The sequence below is a fragment of the Haemorhous mexicanus genome, chromosome 1 (assembly GCF_027477595.1).
Source record: "Haemorhous mexicanus isolate bHaeMex1 chromosome 1, bHaeMex1.pri, whole genome shotgun sequence".
NCBI classification, from domain to species: Eukaryota; Metazoa; Chordata; class Aves; order Passeriformes; family Fringillidae; genus Haemorhous; species Haemorhous mexicanus.
This window is the reverse complement of record NC_082341.1, coordinates 157,716,233-157,737,219: the sequence shown is the minus strand read 5'-3', so window position 1 is coordinate 157,737,219 and position 20,987 is coordinate 157,716,233.

The following is a 20,987-nucleotide window of genomic DNA, read 5'->3' as shown; positions in this document are numbered from 1 at the left end:
TGTGCACCCTCAGGCTCTCTTCACTGCACTCCAGGAGCTCTGAGGGCTCAGCAGCTCTGAAGCTGCTCAGGGGGCCCCGGAAATCCCCAAATTCTCCAAAAAATCCCCCAAAAATTGCAAAAAGATTTTTAAAAAACCCCCCAAAATCCCCTGAATTCCCAGGAAATCCCCAGAGAATTCCAAAATATTCCCCTGAGGTGCAGTCTCAGGCTCTCCCTGCAGCGCTCCAGGAGCTCTGAGAGCTCAGCAGCTCCGAGGCCGCTCAGGGCCTCCCGGAAATCCCCAAAAATCCCCAAAAGATCCCCAAAAATTTGCAAAAAACCCCCAAAAGTCACAGAAAAATCCCCACAAAATCCCCCAAATTCCCAATAGATCCCAGAAAATTCCACAAAATTCCAACCTTGCCGTGCCCCCTCAGGCTCTCCCCGCAGCCTCAGGAGCTCTGAGGGGCTCGGCGCCTCCGAGCCGCTCAGGGCCTCCCGGAAATTCCCCAAAAAACCCCAAAAATCCCCCAAAATTCCCAAATTTCCCTCAAAAAGTCCCCAAAAATTCCCCAAATTCCCAGAAAATTCCCCAAAATCCCAACCTTGGGATGCCCCCTCAGGCTCTCCCTGCAGCTCTCCAGGAGCTCTGAGGGCTCGGCGGCTCCGAGGCCGCGCAGGGCCTCCCGGAAATCCCCAAAAATCTCTGAAAAATCCCCAAAAAATCCCCAAAATTCCCAAATTTCCCTCAAAAAATTCCCAAATTCCCAGAAAATTCCCAGAAAATTCCCCAAAATTCCACCCTCATTGTGCCCCCTCAGGCTCTCCCTACAGCACTCCAGGAGCTCTGAGGGCTCGGCGCTCCGAGGCTGCTCAGGGCTCCCAGAAAATTCCCAAATTCCCCAAAAAACCCCTAAAAAACTCCCCAAAATGCCAAAAGAGTAAAAAAACAAAAACCCCAAATGCCCCCAATTTCCAGAAAATTCCCAGATAATTCCCCAAAATTCCCACCTTGGGATGCCCCCTCAGGCTCTCCCCACAGCTCTTCAGGAGCTCTCCTCAGGGTCAGCGGCTCCAAGGGTGCTCAGGGCCTCCATGAAATTCCCAAATTTCCCCAAAAAATCCCCCAAAAATTGCAAAGATTTTAAAAAAACCCCTAAAATCCCCTGAATTCCCAGGAAATCCCCAGAGAATTCCAAAATATTCCCCTGAGGTGCAGTCTCAGGCTCTCCCCGCAGCCTCAGGAGCTCTGAGGGCTCGGCGCCTCCGAGGCCACTCAGGGCCTCCTCAAAATTCCCAAAAATCCCAAAAAATTCCAACAAACCCTAAAAAATTCCAAAAAATTCCCAGAATATTCCCCAAATCCCCCAAGTTTCCCAACAATTCCCCAGAAAATTCCCCAAAATTCCCACCCTCATTGTGCCCCCTCAGGCTCTCCCTACAGCACTCCAGGAGCTCTGAGGGCTCGGCGGCTCCGAGGCTGCTCAGGGCCTCCCGGAAATTCCCAAATTCCCCAAAAAAACCCCAAAGAACTCCCAAAAATGCCAAAAAATTTTAAAATAAGAAAAAAAAAAGCCCCAAATTCCCAGAAAATTCCCAGATAATTCACCAAAATTCCCACCTTGGGATGCCCTGTCAGGCTCTCCCCACAGCTCTCCAGGAGCTCTCCTCAGGGGTCAGCGACTCCGAGGCTGCTCAGGGCCTCCCGGAAATCCCCAATTTCCCCAAAAAATCCCCAAAAAATTGCAAAAAAACCCCCCAAAAGTCACAGAAAAATCCCCACAAAATCCTCCAAATTCCCAATAGATCCCAGAAAATTCCCAAAATCCCAACCTTGGGATGCCCCCTCAGGCTCTCCCCGCAGCTCTCCAGGAGCTCTGAGGGCTCGGCGGCTCCAAGGCCGCTCAGGGCCTCCTCAAAATCCCCAAAAATCCCAAAAAAATCCCTAAAAAACCCCAAAATTCCCAAATTTCCCTCAAAAAGTCCTCAAAATTCCCTAAATTCCCAGAAAATTCCCCAAAATCCCAACCTTGCCGTGCCCCCTCAGGCCCTCCCTGCAGCGCTCCAGGAGCTCTGAGGGCTCGGCGCCTCCGAGGCCGCTCAGGGCCTCCTCAAAATTCCCAAAAATCCCAAAAAATCCCTAAAAAACCCCCAAAATTCCCAAATTTCCCTCAAAAAGTCCTCAAAAATTCCCTAAATTCCCAGAAAATTCCCCAAAATCCCCACCTCGTCGTGCACCCTCAGGCTGTCCCCACAACTCTCCAGGAGCTCTGAGGGCTCGGCGCCTCTGAGGCCGCTCAGGGCCTCCCGGAAATCCCCAAAAATCCCCAAAAAAACCCCCAAAATTCCCAAAAAATCCCCCAAATCCCCCAGAAAATCCCCACCTTGTCGTGGTTCCTCAGGTACTCCCCACAGCACTCCAGGAGCTCCTCGGGGTCGGCGGCTCCCAGGCCGCTCAGGGCCTCCCTCAGCTGCTGCTGCATACCTCGGGCTCGGCCTCCGCGCTCGCCTCCAGCAGCGCCAGCGCCAGCCCTGGAATGTTCCAGAATCCTGAGATTTTCCTCTTCTTTCTCCCTTTTTACCCCGATCTCCCTCCCAATTTTTCCCCAATTTTTTCCCCATTTTTCCCCATTTTTTTCCCATTTCCCCCCCTCACTTTTCCCCTTTTCCCCCATTTTAGCCCCTTTCCCCTCATTTTTTCCTTTGTCCCCCCCAACATTTTCCCCACAATTTCCCCAATTTTTTCCTCCCATTTTTTTCCCAATTTCCCCCCTTCCACTTTTCCCCTTTCCCCCATTCTTTCCCTTTTTCCCCTCGATTTTTTTCCCTTTTCCCCCCAACATTTTCCCCCATTTTTTCCCTCCTTTCCTCCTTTTTTCCCTCCTTTTTTCTAATTTTTTCCTTTTTTCCCATAATTTCCCTTTCCCAAATTTTCTCCTTTTTCTCATTCTCCCCCTTCCCCCCCTTTTTCCCCCAATCTTTCCCTCAATTTCCCCTTTTTTCCAATTATTTCCCTCTTTTCCCCTTTTCCTCATTAACCCTCCCAGTTTTAACCCCTATTCCCCCCAAATTCCCCCCAAACCTTCCTCACATTTTTTCCTTTTTTGCTCTTTCCCCACCTTTTTCACATTTTTTTTTCCTTTTTCTCCCCTTTTCCACATTTCCCCCTAATTTTTCCCCAATATATCCATTTCCCCCTTAAATAATTTTCCCAATTCCCCCACTTTCCTCTTTTTTTTCCAATTTTCCCCAACCCTTTCACCCTTTTTTCCTATTTTTTCCCCAATTTCCCACCCCAAAATTTCCCAATTCATTCCCCCCAATTTTCCCCATTTTCCCCAATTTTTCCCTTTTCTTTCCCCACTTTTCCCCCATTTTCCCAAATTTTTTCCCAATTTCCCCCCCTCACTTTTCCCCCTTTTTCCCTCATTTTTCCCCCATCTCCCTCCCAATTTTTTCCCCAATTTTTCCCCAATTTTTCCCCCATTTTCCCAATTTTTTCCTAATTTCCCCCCTCACTTTTCCCCTTTTCCCCCAACATTTTTTCCCTTTTTTCCCTCATTTTCCCCTTTTCCCCCCAACCCTTCCCCCCTTTATTTTTTCCTTTTTTCACCCTTTTTTAATAATTTTTTCCCAATTTTTTCCATTTCCCCCTTATTTTCTCCCTTTCTCCCCTTTTTTCCTTCCCCCTTTTTTCCATATTTCACCTCATTTTTTCCTCTTTAATCCCAAATTTTTTCCCCTTTCCCATTTTTCCCCTTTTTCCCAATTTTTCCCTTTTTCCCCCAATTTTTCCACCCATTTCCAATTTTATTCTTTCCCCCCAATTTTTTCCAATTTTCCAATTTTCCCATTTTTCCTTTTTCCCAATTTCCCTGTTTTCCCAATCTTTCACCCCTTTTTCCCCATTTTTTCCCTTTTTCCCCATTTTTTCCCATTCCCCCCCTTTTTCTCACCCATTTTTCAATTTTTCTCCTTTTTTTCTCATTTTTCCCCTTTCCCCCTCCATTTCCCCCAAATATTTTTCCTAATTTTCCCCTTTTTCCCCTCATTTTTCCCCTTTTTCCCTATTTATCCCCCTTTTTTCCCTCATTTCTCCCTCCCAATTTCTCCTTTTCCCCCAACCTTTTTTCCCACTTTTCCCCCCAAAATTTTCCCTAAAATTTTAATAATTTTTTTCCTAATTTTTCCCCTTTTTCTCCCAACTTTATCCAATTTTTTCCACTTTTTTCCTAATTCTTTCCATATTTTCTCCAATTTTCCCTTTTCCCCCAACTTTTCCTTTTTTTCCCTAATTATTTCCCTTTTTTCCACAATTTTCCCCCTTTTTGCCAATTTTTCCCTTTTTTCCATTTCTTCCCCCCTTTTTCCCTTTTTTCCCAGTTCTTTTCCAATTTTTTCCCAATTTTCCCTCCTTTTCTCTTTTTTCTCCCTATTTCTCTCTCATTTTTTCCCCTTTTCCCATTTTTCCCCTTTCCCCCCCCACTTTTTTTCCATTTTCCCCTTTTTTCTCCTATTTTTTCTCCCCTTTTCCCCCCAATTTTTCCCAATTCTTTTCCCATTTTTCCCCTTTTTTTCTCTCCTTTCCCCCCCACATTTTTCCCTAAATTTTCCCCCTTTTTAAATAAATTTTTCCTGTTTTTTCCCCTATTTCTCCCATTTTATATCAATTTTCTCCACTTTTCCCCCAATTTTTTCCCTATTTTCCCCCAATTTTTCCCTTTTCCCCCCATTTTTCCCTATTTTCCCCAATTTCCCCCTTTTTGCCAATTTTTCCCTTTTTTCCATTTCTTTCCCCCCTTTTTTCCCAGTTCTTTTCCCAATTTTTTCCCAACATTTCCCCTAAATTTTTCCCCTTTTCTCCCCTTTCCCCCATTTTATAATTTTTCCTATTTTTCCCCTTTTTCTCCCATTTTTATCCAACTTTTTCCACTTTTTTCCTAATTTTCCCCCTATTTTCCCCAATTTTCTCCCATTTTCCCCAATTTTCCCCTTTTTTTCCCAATTTTTTCCCCCTTTTTCCCCAATTTTCTTCCCATTTTTCCCAATTTTTTCCATTTTTTCTTCTCTAATTTTTTTCCCAATTTTTCCCCTTTTTTCTCAATTTTCCCTCCTTTTCTCTTTTTTCTCCCTATTTCTCTCTCATTTTTTCCCCTTTTCCCCATTTTTTCCCATTTTCCCCCCTTTTTCCCTCCTTTTCCCCCAATAATTTTCAATTTTCCCAATTTTTCCCTTTTTCCCCACTATTTTCCCCCATTTTTCTCATTTTCCCCTTTTTTCCCAACTTTTTTCCCCATTTTTCCTCCATTTTTTTTCCCTTTCTCTCCCCATTTTTCCCTAATTTTTCCCTTTTTTCCTCTTTCTTTCCCAATTTTTTTCCTCTTCCCACAATTTTTCCTTTTTTTCCCAATTTTCCCAAGTTTTTCCCATTTTTTCCTTCATTTTCCTGTTGGAAATTTGATTTTTTGTGTGGATTTTCGGAGAATTTTTTGGGGGCTGTTTTGGACTTTTTGGAGATTTTGGGGGGGAATTTTTGGGGTTTTTTTTTTGGGATAAATTTTGGGATTTTTGGGACAATTTTATCAATTTTGGGGGGGATTTTTGGGGCTGTTTTGTGAATTTTGGGGGATTTGGCTGGGATTGATCCCAAATTTCTGTTGGAATTTTTTTTTCATTGGAAAACCGGGGCTGGAAATTTGGGGAATTCTCAATTCCTGTTGGAAATCCAGGCTGAAATTTGGGAATTCTCAATTCCCATTGGGAACTGGGGCTGGAAATTTGGGAATTCTCAATTCCTGTAGGAAAACCGGGGCTGGAAATTTGGGAATTCCCAATTTTCATTTGGGGGGGGGGAGAAAACCAGGCTGGAAATTTGGGAATTCCCAATTTTCATTGGAAAACCTGGCTGGAAATTTGGGAATTTACAATTCCTGTGGGAAAACCGGGGCTGGAAATTTGGGAATTCCCAATTCCATGAGGAAAACTTGGCTGGAAATTTGGGAATTCCCGATTTTCATAGGAAAACAGGGGCTGGAAATTTGGGGAATTCCCAATTCCTGTGGGAAAACCAGGCTGGAAATTTGGGAATTCTCAAATCCCTATTGGAAAACTGGGCTGGAAATTTGGGAATTCCCAATTTTCATTGGAAAACTGGGGCTGGAAATTTGGGAATTCCCGATTTTCATTGGAAAACTGGGGCTGGAAATTCGGGAATTCCCAATTTTCATTGGAAAACCAGGCCTGGAAATTTGGGAATATCCAAATCCCATGGGGGAAACCGGGCTTGGAAATGTGGGAATTCCAATTTTCCTGGAAAACTGGGGCTGGAAATCTGGGAATTCCTCAATTCCTGTTGGAAATCCAGGCTGGAAATGTGGGAATTCCCAATTTTCCTACAAAACCAGGGCTGGAAATTTGGGAATTCTCAATCCCTATTGGAAAACCCGGCTGGAAGTTTGGGAATTCCCGCTGGAAATTTGGGAATTCCCAATTTTCATTGGAAAACCCGGCTGGAAATTTGGGAAAATCGGGGCTGGAAATTTGGGAATTCTCAATTTCCTGTTGGAAACTGGGGCTGGAAATCTGGGAATTCTCAATTCCTGTTGGAAAACCAGGCTGGAAATTTGGGAATTCCCAATTTCCATTGGAAACTGGGGCTGGGAATTTGGGAATTCCCAATTCCTGTAGGAAAACCCCGGCTGGAAATTTGGGAATTCCCGATTTCTCTAGGAAAACCCGGCTGGAAATGTGGGAATTCCCGATTTTCCTACAAAACCAGGGCTGGAAATTTGGGAATTCTCAATTCCTGTTGGAAAACTGGGCTGGAAATTTGGGAATTCCCAATTTCCATTGGAAAACTGGGCTGGAAATTTGGGAAAACCAAGGCTGGAAATTTGGGAATATCCAAATCCCATGGGAAAATCGGGGCTGGAAATTCGGGAATTGCAAAATTTCATGGAAAACTGGGGCTGGAAATTTGGGAATTCCCAATTCCTGTAGGAAATCCAGGCTGGAAATTTGGGAATATCCAAATCCCATGGGAAAATTGGGGCTGGAAATTTGGGAATTCCCAATTCCTGTGGGAAAACTGGGCTGGAAATTTGGGAATTCTCAACTCCATGAGGAAAACTGGGCTGGAAATTTGGGAATTCCCAATTCCTGTAGGAAATCCAGGCTGGAAATTTGGGAATTCCCTATTTTCCTACAAAACCGGGGCTGGAAATTTGGGAATTCTTAATTCCTGTGGGAAAACCAGGCTGGAAATTTGGGAATTCCAAAATTTCATGGAAAACTGGGCTGGAAATTTGGGAATTCCCAATTTCTCTAGGAAAACTGGGCTGGAAATTTGGGGAAATTGGGGCTGGAAATTTGGGAATTCCAAAATTTCATGGAAAACAGAGCTGGAAATTTGGGAATTCCCAATTCCTGTAGGAAAACTGGGCTGGAAATTTTGGAAAATTGGGTCTGGAAATTTGGGAATTCCCAATTCCATGAGGAAAACCTGGCTGGAAATTTGGGAATTCCCAATTCCTGTAGGAAAACCTGGCTGGAAATTTGGGAAAACCAAGGCTGGAAATTTGGGAATATCCAAATCCCATGGGAAAATCGGGGCTGGAAATTCGGGAATTCCAAAATTTCATGGAAAACTGGGCTGGAAATTTGGGAATTCTCAATTCCCATTGGAAACTGGGGCTGGAAATTTGGGAATTCCCAATTTTCCTGGAAAACTGGGCTGGAAATTTGGGAATTCCCGATTTTCATTGGAAAGCCAGGCTGGAAATTTGGGAATTCCCAATTCCTGTAGGAAATCCAGGCTGGAAATTTGGGAATTCCCAATTCCCGTGGGAAAACTGGGCTGGAAAATTGGGAAAATTTGGGCTGGAAATTTGGGAATTCCCAATTCCTGTAGGAAATCCAGGCTGGAAATTTGGGAAAACCAGCTGGAATTCCCAATTTTCATAGGAAAACTGGGGCTGGAAATTTGGGAATTACGAATTCCTGTAGGAAATCCAGGCTGGAAATTTGGGAATTCCCAATTCCTGTAGGAAAACCCGGCTGGAAATTTGGGAATTCCCAATTTTCCTACAAACTCGGGGCTGGAAATTTGGGAATTCCCAATTTTCATTGGAAAACCAGGCTGGAAATTTGGGAATTCCCAATTTTCGTGGAAAACTGGGTTGGGAATTTGGGAATTCCCAATTCCTGTTGGAAAACCAGGCTGGAAATTCGGGAATTCCCAATTTTCATTGGAAAACCCGGCTGGAAATTTGGGAAAATCAGGGCTGGAAATTCGGGAATTCTCAATTCCTGTAGGAAATCCGGGGCTGGAAATTTGGGAATTCTCAATTTCTCTAGGAAAACTGGGGCTGGAAATTTTGGAAAATTGGGGCTGGAAATTTGGGAATTCCAAAATTTCATGGAAAACCGAGCTGGAAATTTGGGAATTCCCAATTCCTGTAGGAAATCCAGGCTGGAAATTTGGGAAAACCAAGGTTGGAAATTTGGGAATATCCAAATCCTGTGGGAAAATCGGGGCTGGAAATTCGGGAATTCCAAAATTTCATGGAAAACTGGGCTGGAAATTTGGGAATTCTCAATTCCCTATTGGAAAACTGGGCGGGAAATTTGGGAATTCCCAATTTTCATTGGAAAACCAGGCTGGAAATTTGGGAATTCCCAATTCCATGAGGAAAACTGGGCGGGAAATTTGGGAATTCCCAATTCCATGAGGAAAGCCCGGCTGGAAATTTGGGAATTCCCAATTTTGCTACAAAACCGGGGCTGGAAATTTGGGAATTCTTAATTCCTGTAGGAAAACCAGGCTGGAAATTTGGGAATTCCCAATCCCTATTGGAAAACCCTGCTGGAAATTTGGGAATTCCCAATTTTCATTGGAAAACCCGGCTGGAAATTTGGGAAAATCGGGGCTGGAAATTTGGGAATTCTCAATTTCCTGTTGGAAACTGGGGCTGGAAATTTGGGAATTCTCAATTCCTGTAGGAAATCCAGGCTGGAAATTTGGGAATTCCCAATTCCTGTGGGAAAACCAGGCTGGAAATTTGGGAATTCCCAATTCCTGTTGGAAAACTGGGGCTGGAAATTTGGGAATTCTCAATTCCTGTAGGAAAACCCGGCTGGAAATTTGGGAATTCTCAATTCCATGAGGAAAACTGGGCTGGAAATTTGGGAATTCTCAATTTCCATTGGAAACTGGAGCTGGAAATTTGGGAATTCCAAATTCCCATTGGAAACTGGGGCTGGAAATTTGGGAATTCTCAATTCCTCTAGGAAAACTGGGCTGGAAATGTGGGAATTCCCAATTTTCGTGGAAAACTGGGGCTGGAAATTTGGGAATTCCCAATTCCTGTAGGAAAACCAGGCTGGAAATTTGGGAAAATTGGGGCTGGAAATTTGGGAATTCCCAATTTCTCTAGGAAAACTGGGCCGAAAATTTGGGAAAATCGGGCTGGAAATTTGGGAATTCCCAATTTTCCTACAAACCCGGGGCTAGAAATTCGGGAATTCCAAATTCCCATTGGAAACTGGGGCTGGAAATTTGGGAAAACCTGGCTGGAAATTTGGGAATTCTCAATTCCATGAGGAAAACTGGGCTGGAAATTTGGGAATTCCCAATTTTTGTGGAAAATCGGGGCTGGAAATTTGGGAATTCCCAATTCCTGTTGAAAAACTGGGGCTGGAAATCTGGGAAAACCAAGGCTGGAAATGTGGGAATTCCCAATTTTGGTGGAAAACCGGGGCTGGAAATTTGGGAATTCTGGGAATTCCCGATGGGCACTCACGGCGCAGGCGGGATTCCATCATGGAGCGCGAGCGCGGCGCCCCCGGAACGCCGGGGGGATCCAGGCGGGAATTCCCCGGGAATCCGGGGGGATCCAGGCGGGAATTCCCCGGGAATCCGGGGGGATCCAGGCGGGAATTCCCCGGGAATCCGGGGGGATCCAGGCGGGAATTCCCCGGGAACGTGGGGGGATCCAGGCGGGAATTGCCCGGGAATCCGGGGGGATCCAGGCGGGAATTCTCTGCTCCAAGTGGGAATCCTGGGATCCTGGTGGGAATTCTGTGGGAATTCTCTGGTTCCAGGTGGGAATTCTCTGCTCCAGATGGGAATTCTCTGCTCCAAATGGGAATTCTGTGGGAATTCTCTGCTCCAGGTGGGAATTCTGTGGGAATTCTTTGATCCTGGTGGGAATTTCCTGGGAATTCTCGGCCTCAGGTGGGAATTCTCTGCTCCAGGTGGGAATTCTCTGATCCAGGCGGGAATTTCCTGGGAATTCTCAGATTTCAGATGGGAATTCTCTGATCCTGATGGGAATCCTGTGGGAATCCTGCGATCCAGGAGGGAATTTCCTGGGAATTCTCAGCCTCAGGTGGGAATTCTCTGCTCCAGGTGGGAATCCTGTGGGAATTCTCTGATCCTGGTGGGAATTCTCTGGTTCCAGGTGGGAATTCTCTACTCCAGGTTGGAATTCTGTGGGAATTTCCTGCTCCAGGTGGGAATCCTGCGATCCTGGTGGGAATCCTGTGAGAATCCTGGGATCCAGGTGGGAATTTCCTGGGAATTCTCGGCCTCAGGTGGGAATTCTCTGGTCCTGGTGGGAATTTCCTGGGAATTCTCTGCTCCAGGTGGGAATCCTGGGATCCTGACGGGAATTCTCTGGGAATTCTCAGATTTCAGGTGGGAATTCTCTGATCCTGGTGGGAATCCTGTGGGAATCCTGGGATCCAGGTGGGAATTCTGTGGGAATTCTCTGCTCCAGGTGGGAATTCTGTGGGAATTCTTTGATCTTGGTGGGAATTTCCTGGGAATTCTCTGCTCCAGCTGGGAATTCTCTGGTCCTGGTGGGAATTCTGTGGGAATTCTGTGTGATCCAGGTGGGAATTCTCTGATCCCAGCAGGAATTCTCTGGTTCCAGGTGGGAATTCTCTACTCCAGGTGGGAATTTTGTGGGAATTCTCTGCTCCAGGTGGGAATCCTGGGATCCTGGCGGGAATTCTCTGGGAATTCTCTGGTCCTGGTGGGAATTTCCTGGGAATTCTCAGATTTCAGATGGGAATTCTCTGATCCTGATGGGAATCCTGTGGGAATCCTGCGATCCAGGAGGGAATTTGCTGGGAATTCTCTGCGATCCTGCTGGGAATTTCCTGGGAATTCTCAGCCTCAGGTGGGAATTCTCTGCTCCAGGTGGGAATCCTGTGGGAATTCTCTGATCCAGTTGGGAATTCTGTGGGAATTCTCTGGTCCTGGTGGGAATTTCCTGGGAATTCTGTGTGATCCAGGTGGGAATTCTCTGATCCCAGCAGGAATTCTCTGGTTCCAGGTGGGAATTCTCTACTCCAGGTGGGAATTCTGTGGGAATTTCCTGCTCCAGGTGGGAATCCTGGAATCCTGGTGGGAATTCTCTGGGAATTCTCTGTGATCCAGGTGGGAATCCTGGGATTCTGGCGGGAATTCTCTGGGAATTCTCAGATTTTAGGTGGGAATTCTCTGATCCTGGTGGGAATTCTCTGATCCTGGTGGGAATCCTGTGGGAATCCTGGGATCCAGGTGGGAATTCTCTGGGAATTCTCTGGTCCTGGTGGGAATTCTCTGGTTTTAGGTGGGAATTCTCTACTCCAGGTGGGAATTCTGTGGGAATTTCCTGCTCCAGGTGGGAATCCTGCGATCCTGGCAGGAATTCTCTGGGAATTCTCAGATTTTAGGTGGGAATTTCCTGGGAATTCTCTGCTCCAGGTGGGAATTTCCTGCTCCAGGTGGGAGTCCTGTGATCCTGGTGGGAATTTCCTGGGAATTCTCAGATTTCAGATGGGAATTCTCTGATCCTGGTGGGAATTCTCTGGGAATCCTGCGATCCAGGCGGGAATTCTCTGGGAATTCTCTGCTCCAGCTGGGAATTCTCTGGTCCTGCTGGGAATTCTGTGGGAATTCTGTGTGATCCAGGAGGGAATTCTCAGATTTCAGGTGGGAATTCTCTGCTCCAGGTGGGAATTCTCTAGTTCCAGGTGGGAATTTCCTGGGAATTCTCTGGTTCCAGGTGGGAATTGTCTACTCCAGGTGGGAATTTGGTGGGAATTTCTTGCTCCAGGTGGGAATTCTGTGATCCTGGTGGGAATTTCCTGGGAATTCTCGGATTTCAGGTGGGAATTCAGTGGGAATTCTCTGCTCCAGCTGGGAATTCTCTGATCCTGGTAAGAATTTCCTGGGAATTCTCTGCTCCAAATGGGAATTCTGGGATTCCTGGCGGGAACTTCCTGATCCAGGTGGGAATTCGGTGGGAATTCTCTGCCTCAGGTGGGAATTCAGTGGGAATTCTCTGCCTCAGGTGGGAATTCAGTGGGAATTCTCTGCCTCAGGTGGGAATTCAGTGGGAATTCTCTGCCTCAGGTGGGAATTCAGTGGGAATTCTCTGCTCCAGGTGGGAATTTTCTGCTCCAGGAGGGAATTCTCAGATCCAGGTGGGAATTCAGTGGGAATTCTCGGATCTAGATGGGAATTTGGTGGGAATTTTCTGCTCCAGGTGGGAATTCTCTGGGAATTCTCTGCTCCCACTGGGAATTGAGTGGGAATTCCGTCTGCTCCAGGTGGGAATTCTGGGATCCCAGTGGGAATTTTCTGCTCCTGGTGGGAATTCTCAGATTCCAAGCAGGAATTTTCTGCTCCAGGTGGGAATTCTGGGATCCCAGTGGGAATTTTCTGCTCCAGGTGGGAATTCCCTGGGAATTCTGGGATCCCAGCAGGAATTTTCTGCTCCAGGTGGGAATTCCCTGGGAATTCTGGGATCCCAGTGGGAATTTTTTGCTCCAGGTGGGAATTCCCTGGGAATTCTGGGATCCCAGTGGGAATTTTTTGCTCCAGGTGGGAATTCTGGGATCCCAGTGGGAATTTTTTCCTCCAGGTGGGAATTCCCTGGGAATTCTGGGATCCCAGCAGGAATTTTCTGCTCCAGGTGGGAATTCCCTGGGAATTCTGGGATCCCAGTGGGAATTTTTTGCTCCAGGTGGGAATTCTGAGATCCCAGTGGGAATTCTCGGCTCCAGGTGGGAATTCCCTGGGAATTCTGGGATCCCAGTGGGAATTTTTTCCTCCAGGTGGGAATTCCCTGGGAATTCTGGGATCCCAGCGGGAATTTTTTCCTCCAGGTGGGAATTCTGAGATCCCAGTGGGAATTTTCTGCTCCAGGTGGGAATTCCCTGGGAATTCTGGGATCCCAGTGGGAATTTTCTGCTCCTGGTGGGAATTCCCTGGGAATTCTGGGATCCCAGTGGGAATTCTCGGCTCCAGGTGGGAATTCCCTGGGAATTCTGGGATCCCAGCGGGAATTTTTTGCTCCAGGTGGGAATTCCCTGGGAATTCTGGGATCCCAGCAGGAATTTTCTGCTCTAGGTGGGAATTCCCTGGGAATTCTGGGATCCCAGTGGGAATTTTTTGCTCCAGGTGGGAATTCCCTGGGAATTCTGGGATCCCAGTGGGAATTCTCGGCTCCAGGTGGGAATTCCCTGGGAATTCTGGGATCCCAGCAGAAACTGGGATGGAGCCTGGGATCCCACTGGGAATTAAATGGGAATTCTCTGCTCCCACTGGGAATTTTCTGCTCCGGGGGGGGGTTCAGGCCAGAGCTCCGGATCCTGCCGGGAATTCCGTGGGAATTTCTGCTCCGGGCGGGAATTCCGAGCGCAGGAAAAGCCCCGGAATTCCAGAAGCTTCCATGGGATCCGGCCTCATCCAGGGGGGAGCTGCCTCATCCCGAGATTCCTCCTCCTCCTCCTCCTCCTCAGGCTCCTGAAAGAGGGAAAAGCTCTGAAATCCCCCCAGAAATTCCCAGAAATCCCAATCCCAGATTTTTTTCCCCCTCTGGAATTCCAGATTTTTTCCCCCTCTGGAATTCCAATCCCAGATTTTTTTCCCTCCAGAATTCCAATTTTTTTCCCCCTCTGGAATCCCAATCCCAGATTTTTTTCCCCCTCTCTGGAATTCCAGATTTTTTTCCCCCTCTGGAATTCCAATCCCAAATTTTTTTCCCTCCAGAATTCAAAATTTTTCCCCCTCTGGAATTCCGATCCCAGATTTTTTCTCCTCCAGAATTCCAAATTTTTCCCCCTCTGGAATCCCAATCCCAAATTTTTTCCCCCTCCAGAATTCCAAATTTTTCCTCCCTCTGGAATTCCAACCCCAGATTTTTCTGGAATCTCAATCCAAAATTCCCCCCCCCTCCAGAATTCCAAATTTTTTCCCCCTCTGCAATTCCAATCCCAGATTTTTTTTCCCTCTGGAATTCCAGATTTTTTCCCCCTCTGGAATCCCAATCCAGGATTTTTTCCCCCCTCCAGAATTCCAAATTTTTCCCCCTCTGGAATCCCAATCCCAGATTTTTTCTCCTCCAGAATTCCAAATTTTTTCCCCCTCTGGAATTCCAATCCCAAATTTTTTTCCCTCTCTGGAATTCCAGATTTTTTCCCCCCTCTGAAATCCCAATCCCAGATTTTTTCCCTCCAGAATTCCAGATTTTTTTTCCCCTCTGGAATCCCAACCCCAGATTTTTCTGGAATTTCAATCACAAAATTTTCCCCCTCCGGAATTCCGATTCTTTTCCCCTCTGGAATTCCAGATTTTTTTCCCCCTCTGGAATTCCAATCCCAGATTTTTCTGGAATCCCAATCCCAAATTTTTCCCCCCTCCAGAATTCCAATTTTTTTCCTCTCTGGAATCCCAGATTTTTTCTTCCTCTCTGGAATCCCAGATATTTTTTTCCCCCTCTGGAATTCCAATCCCAGATTTTTCTGGAATTTCAATCTCAAATTCCCCCCCCCCTCCAGAATTCCAATTTTTTTCCCCCTCTGGAATCCCATTCCAAGATTTCTTTCCCCCCCAGAATTTCAGATTTTTTCCCCCTCTGGAATCCCAACCCCAGATTTTTCTGGAATTCCAATCCCAAATTTTTTCCCCCCCTCCAGAATTCCAGATTTTTTTCCCCTCTGGAATCCCAATCCCAAATTTTTCCCCCTCTGAAATTCCAGATTTTTTTCCCCCTCTGGAATCCCACTCCCAGATTTTTTTCCCCCCAGAATTCCAGATTTTTTTTCCCCCTCTGGAATCCCAACCCCAGATTTTTCTGGAATTCCAATCCCAAAATTTTTCCCCCCTCCAGAACTCCAAATTTTTTTCCCCCTCTGGAATTCCAGGGTTTTTTCCCCTCTGGAATCCCAATCCCAAACTTTTTTCCCCCCAGAATTCCAGATTTTTTCCCTCTCTGGAATCCCAACCCCAGATTTTTCTGGAATTTCAATCCCAAAATTTGTCCCCCCTCCAGAATTCCAATTTTTTTTCCCTCTCTGGAATTCCAGATTTTTTCCCCCTCTGGAATCCCAATCCCAAATTTTTCCCCTCCAGAATTCCAGATTTTTTTTCCCCTCTGGAATTCCAACCCCAGATTTTTCTGGAATTACAATCCCAAATTTTTTCCCCCCTCCAGAATTCCAATTTTTTTTCCCCCTCTGGAATCCCAATCCCAGATTTTTTCCCTCTGGAATTCCAAATTTTTTTTTCCCTCTGGAATTCCAATCCCAGATTTTTTTTTCCTCTGGAATTCCAAATTTTTTCCCCCTCTGGAATCCCAATCCCAGATTTTTTTCCCTCCAGAATTCCAAATTTTTCCCCCCTCTGGAATCCCAATCCCAAATTTTTTCCCCCTCCAGAATTCCAATTTTTTTCCCCTCTGGAATCCCAGATTTTTTCTTCCTCTCTGGAATCCCAGATATTTTTTTCCCCCTCTGGAATTCCAGATTTTTTCCCCCTCTGGAATTCCAGATTTTTTCCCCCTCTGGAATCCCAATCCCAGATTTTTCTGGAATTCCAATCCCAAAATTCCCCCCCCCCCCCAGAACTCCAATTTTTTTTCCCCCTCTGGAATCTCAATCCCAAATTTTTTCCCTCCAGAATTCCAGATTTTTTTCCCCCTCTCGAATTCCAATCCCAGATTTTTCTGGAATTCCAATCCCAAAATTTTCCCCCCCTCCAGAACTCCAATTTTTTTTCCCTCTCTGGAATTCCAGATTTTTTCCCCCTCTGGAATTCCAATCCCAAATTTTTTCCCCTCCAGAATTCAAAATTTTTCCCCCTCTGGAATCCCAATCCCAGATTTTTTTCCCCCTCTCTGGAATTCCAATTTTTTTCCCCTCTGGAATCCCAATCCCAAATTTTTCCCTCCAGAATTCCAGATTTTTTTTCCCCTCTGGAATTCCAACCCCAGATTTTTCTGGAATTCCAATCCCAAATTTTTTTTTCCCTCCCTGGAATTCCAGATTTTTCCCCCCTCTGGAATTTCAATCTCAAATTCCCCCCCCCTCCAGAATTCCAAATTTTTTCCCCCTCTGGAATCCCACTCCCAGATTTTTTTCCCTCCAGAATTCCAGATTTTTTTTTTCCCCTCTGGAATTCCAACCCCAGATTTTTCTGGAATCCCAATCCCAAATTTTTCCCCCTCTGAAATTCCAGATTTTTTTCCCCCTCTGGAATCTCAATCCCAGATTTTTTTCCCCTCCAGAATTCCAGATTTTTTTTCCCCCCTCTGGAATCCATATCCCAGATTTTTCTGGAATTTCAATCCCAAATTTTTTCCCCTCCAGAATTCCAATTTTTTTTCTCCTCTGGAATTCCAGATTTTTTTCCCCCTCTGGAATCCCAATCCCAGATTTTTTCCCCCTCCAGAATTCCAGATTTTTTCCCCTCTGGAATCCCAATCCCAGATTTTTCTGGAATTTCAATCTCAAATTCCCCCCCCCCCCTCCAGAATTCCAATTTTTTTCCCCCTCTGGAATCCCAATCCCAGATTTCTTTCCCCCCCAGAATTCCAGATTTTTTTCCCCTCTGGAATCCCAAGCCCAGATTTTTCTGGAATCCCAACCCCAGATTTTTCTGGAATCCCATTCCCAGATTTTTTCCCTCCAGAATTCCAAATTTTTTCCCCCTCTAGAATCCCAATCCCAAATTTTTTCCCCCTCCAGAATTCCAATTTTTTTCCCCCTCTGGAATCCCAATCCCAAATTTTTTTCCCTCCCTGGAATTCCAGATTTTTCCCCCTCTGGAATCCCAATCCCAGATTTCTTTCCCCTCCAGAATTCCAGATTTTTCCCCCCTCTGGAATCCCAATCGCAAATTTTTTCCCCCCTCCAGAATTCCAATTTTTTTCCCCTCTGGAATCCCAAATTTTTTTTTCCCCTCTGGAATCCCAGATATTTTTTTCCCCCTCTGGAATCCCAGATATTTTTTCCCCCCCCTCTGGAATCCCAGATATTTTTTTCCCCTCTGGAATTCCAGGGTTTTTTCCCTCCCTCTGGAATTCCAGCCCGGGGGGATGTCCCAGTATCCAACCCCGAACTCCAGGGCCTTGTCCCAAATATTTGGCCCTAAAATCCGGCACAGGAGGGCGGGAATTTCTTTTTTTTTCCAGGGCATGGAAAAACCGGGAAGGAAAATCCTCGGATTTGGGGAAAAAAAAAAAAATGGGAATGAAATAAAAAAAAAAAAAAGGGAATTTTCAGGGAAAAAAAAAAAAATTTAAATCCCATCCCGGGGTTGACATTCCAGACTTTTCCAGGATCATTCCCTGCCCTTGGCCGGGGACATTCCCGAGGTTTCCTCGGGAATTTTTTGGGGAAGAATTCCCGAGGGAATTTTTTTGGGAAGCGATTCCCACCCCCGGGGGGGTCCCGAACCTGAAAATTCCCATCCTGGAGAGGGAGGGGAGCTCGATCCTAAAAAATTCCCATCCCTGGGGGGGTTCTGATCCTAAAAATTCCCACCCTGTGGGGGGAGGGGGGGTCTCGATCCAAAAAAAATTCCTCCCCAATCCCAAAATTTGGGAAATGGGAAAAGGAGGGGACGGGGAGGTCCCGGGGGGGGGGGGGCGGGGAGGTCCCGCCCAGGCCGTGGAGTTTCCCGGGAATTTCCCTCCCTTCATCCTCCTCCTCCTCCTCCTCTTCCTCCTCCTCCTCCCGCATCCCAAAAATTCCCGAATTTCCCCCAAAATTCCCAAATTTTCCCCAAATTCCGCCCCCTCCCCCCTCCCCTCCCCCCCCCCCCGCTCCGCACTCACCGGGACGCGCCCGGCGCCGCTTCCGGGTGCGGCGGCCACGCCCCCTCCAGGCCACGCCCACTCCCAGCCACGGTAATACAGCGGCCAGGCCACGCCCACTGTGCTGTGATTGGCTGTGAGGGGAGGGGGCGGGGCCTGTGAGACGCGCGCTGCTGGCGCCCCCTGGCGGGGCGGGAGGGAAACGGCGCCGGTGGCCCCAAAGCCCCGAATGTCCCCGAATGTCCCCAAATTCGACCCCATTGTCCCCAAGTGTCCCCAGAGCCCCCCCGATGTCCCCAAATCCCCCCAATGTCCCCAAATCCCCCCCCCCGGTGTCCCCAAATTCAGCCCCAAATCCCTTCAAGTGTCCCCAGATCCCCCCGATGTCCCCAAATCTGACCTCGATGTCCCCAAACATCCCCAAATGTCCCCAAACCCCTTCAGTGTCCCCAAATCCCCCCCAGGGTCCCCAAACTCGGCTCTGGTGTCCCCAAATCCCCCCCGGTGTCCCCAAATTCAGCCCCAGTGTCCCCAAATTTCCCCCGATGTCCCCAAATCCCCTCAGATGTCCCCAAATTCAGCCCCGATGTCCCCAAATCCCTTCAGTGTCCCCAGATCCCCCCCGATGTCCCCAAATCTGTTCCCAATGTCCCCGATGTCCCCAAACTCGGCTCTGGTGTCCCCAAATCCCCTCCAATGTCCCCAAATTCACCCCCAATGTCCCCAAATGTCCCCAAACCCCACCCAATGTCCCCAAATCCCCCCCAGTGTCCCCAAATCTCCCCCGGTGTCCCCAAATCCCTTCAGTGTCCCCAAATCCCCCCAATGTCCCCAAATTCAGCCCCAGTGTCCCAAGATCCTTCCAGTGTCCCCAAATCCCTTCAGTGTCCCCAAATTTGTCCCCGATGTCCCCAAACTCGGTTCTGGTGTCCCCAAATCCCCCCCGATGTCCCCAAATTCAGCCCCAGTGTCCCCAAGTGTCCCCAAATCCCCCCCAAATTTCCCCAAAGCTCCCTGATGTCCCCAAATCCAGCTCCATTGTCCCCAGACCCCCCCAGTGTCCCCAAATCCCCCCCAATGTTCCCAAATCCCCCCCAATATCCCCAAATCCCCCCCAATATCCCCAAATCCCCCCAGTGTCCCCAAATACCCCCCGATGTCCCCAAACCCCCTCAGGTGTTCCCACATTTGACCCCGATGTCCCCAAATCTCAACCAATGTCCCCAAATCCCCCCCATTGTCCCCATATCCCCCCAGTGTCCCCAAACCCCCTCAGGTGTTCCCACATTTGACCCCGGTGTCCCCAAATCCCCCCCAGTGTCCCCAAACTCGGCTCTGGTGTCCCCAATTCCCCCAATGTCCCCAAATCGGACCCCGATGTCCTCAAGTGTCCCCAAATGTCCCCAGATCCCCTCAGATGTCCCCAAATCCAGCCCCAGTGTCCCCCAGTGTCCCCAAATCCTCCCCAGTGTCCCCAAATCCCTTCAGTGTCCCCAAATCCCCCCCAGTGTCCCCAAATCCCCCCAGTGTCCCCAAATCCCCCCAAATGTCCCCAAATCCCTTCAGTGTCCCCAAATCCCCCCATTGTCCCCAAATCCCCCCCCAATGTCCCCAAATCCCCCCCAGTGTTCCCAAATCCCCCCATTGTCCCCAAATCCCCCCCCAATGTCCCCAAACCCCCCCAGTGTCTCCAAATCCCCCCCAATGTCCCCAAATCCCTTCAGTGTCCCCAAATCCCCCCCAGTGTCCCCAAATTCAGCCCCAGTGTCCCCAAGTGTCCCCAAATGTCCCCAAATCCCCCCAGTGTCCCCAAATCCCCCCCAATGTCCCCAAATCCCCCCCAGGGTCCCCAAATCCCCCCCAATGTCCCCAAATCCCCCCCAGGGTCCCCAAATGCCCCCCATTGTCCCCAAGTGTCCCCCGGTGTCCCCAAATCCCCCCCAATGTCCCCAAATCCCCCCCAGTGTCCCCAAATCCCCCCCCAGTGTCCCCAAATCCCCCCCGGTGTCCCCAAATCCCCCCAGTGTCCCCAAATCCCCCCCAATGTCCCCAAATCCCCCCCAATGTCCCCAAATCCCCCCCAAATGTCCCCAAATCCCCCCAGTGTCCCCAAATCCCCCCCATTGTCCCCAAATCCCCCCTGATGTCACCAAACGCGATTCTGGTGTCCCCAAATCCCCCCCAGTGTCTCCAAATCCTCCCCGATGTCCCCAGATCTCCCCGATGTCCCCAAATCTGACCTCGATGGCCCCAAACGTCCCCAAATGTCCCCAAATCCTCCCCGATGTCCCAAATCCCCCCATTGTCCCCAAATCCCCCCCATTGTCCCCAAACGTCCCCAAATCCCCCCCAGTGTCCCCAAATCCCCCCAATGTCCCCAAATTCAGCCCCAGTGTCCCCAAATCCCCCCCAGTGTCCCCAAGTGTCCCCAAATGTCCCCAAATCCCCCCCAATGTCCCCAAATCCCCCCCAATGTCCCCAAGTGTCCCCAAATCCCCTCAGGTGTCCCCAAATCCCTCCAGTGTCCCCAAATCCCCCCCAGTGTCCCCAAATCCCCCCTAATGTCCCCAGATCCTCCCCAGTGTCCCCAAACTCGGCTCTGGTGTCCCCAATTCCCCCAATGTCCCCAAATCGGACCCCGTTGTCCCCAAATCCCCCCAATGTCCCCAAATCCCCCCCCCGTTGTCCCCAAATCCCCCCAATGTCCCCAAATCCCCCCCCCGGTGTCCCCAAATCCCCCCAATGTCCCCAAATCCCCCCCAGGGTCCCCAAGTGTCCCCAGTGCCCCCAATGTCCTCCCCGATGTCCCCAAATCCCCCCCAGTGTCCCCAAATTCAGCCCCAGTGTCCCCAAGTGTCCCCAAATCCCCCCCCAGTGTCCCCAAGTGTCCCCAAGTGTCCCCAAATGTCCCCACACC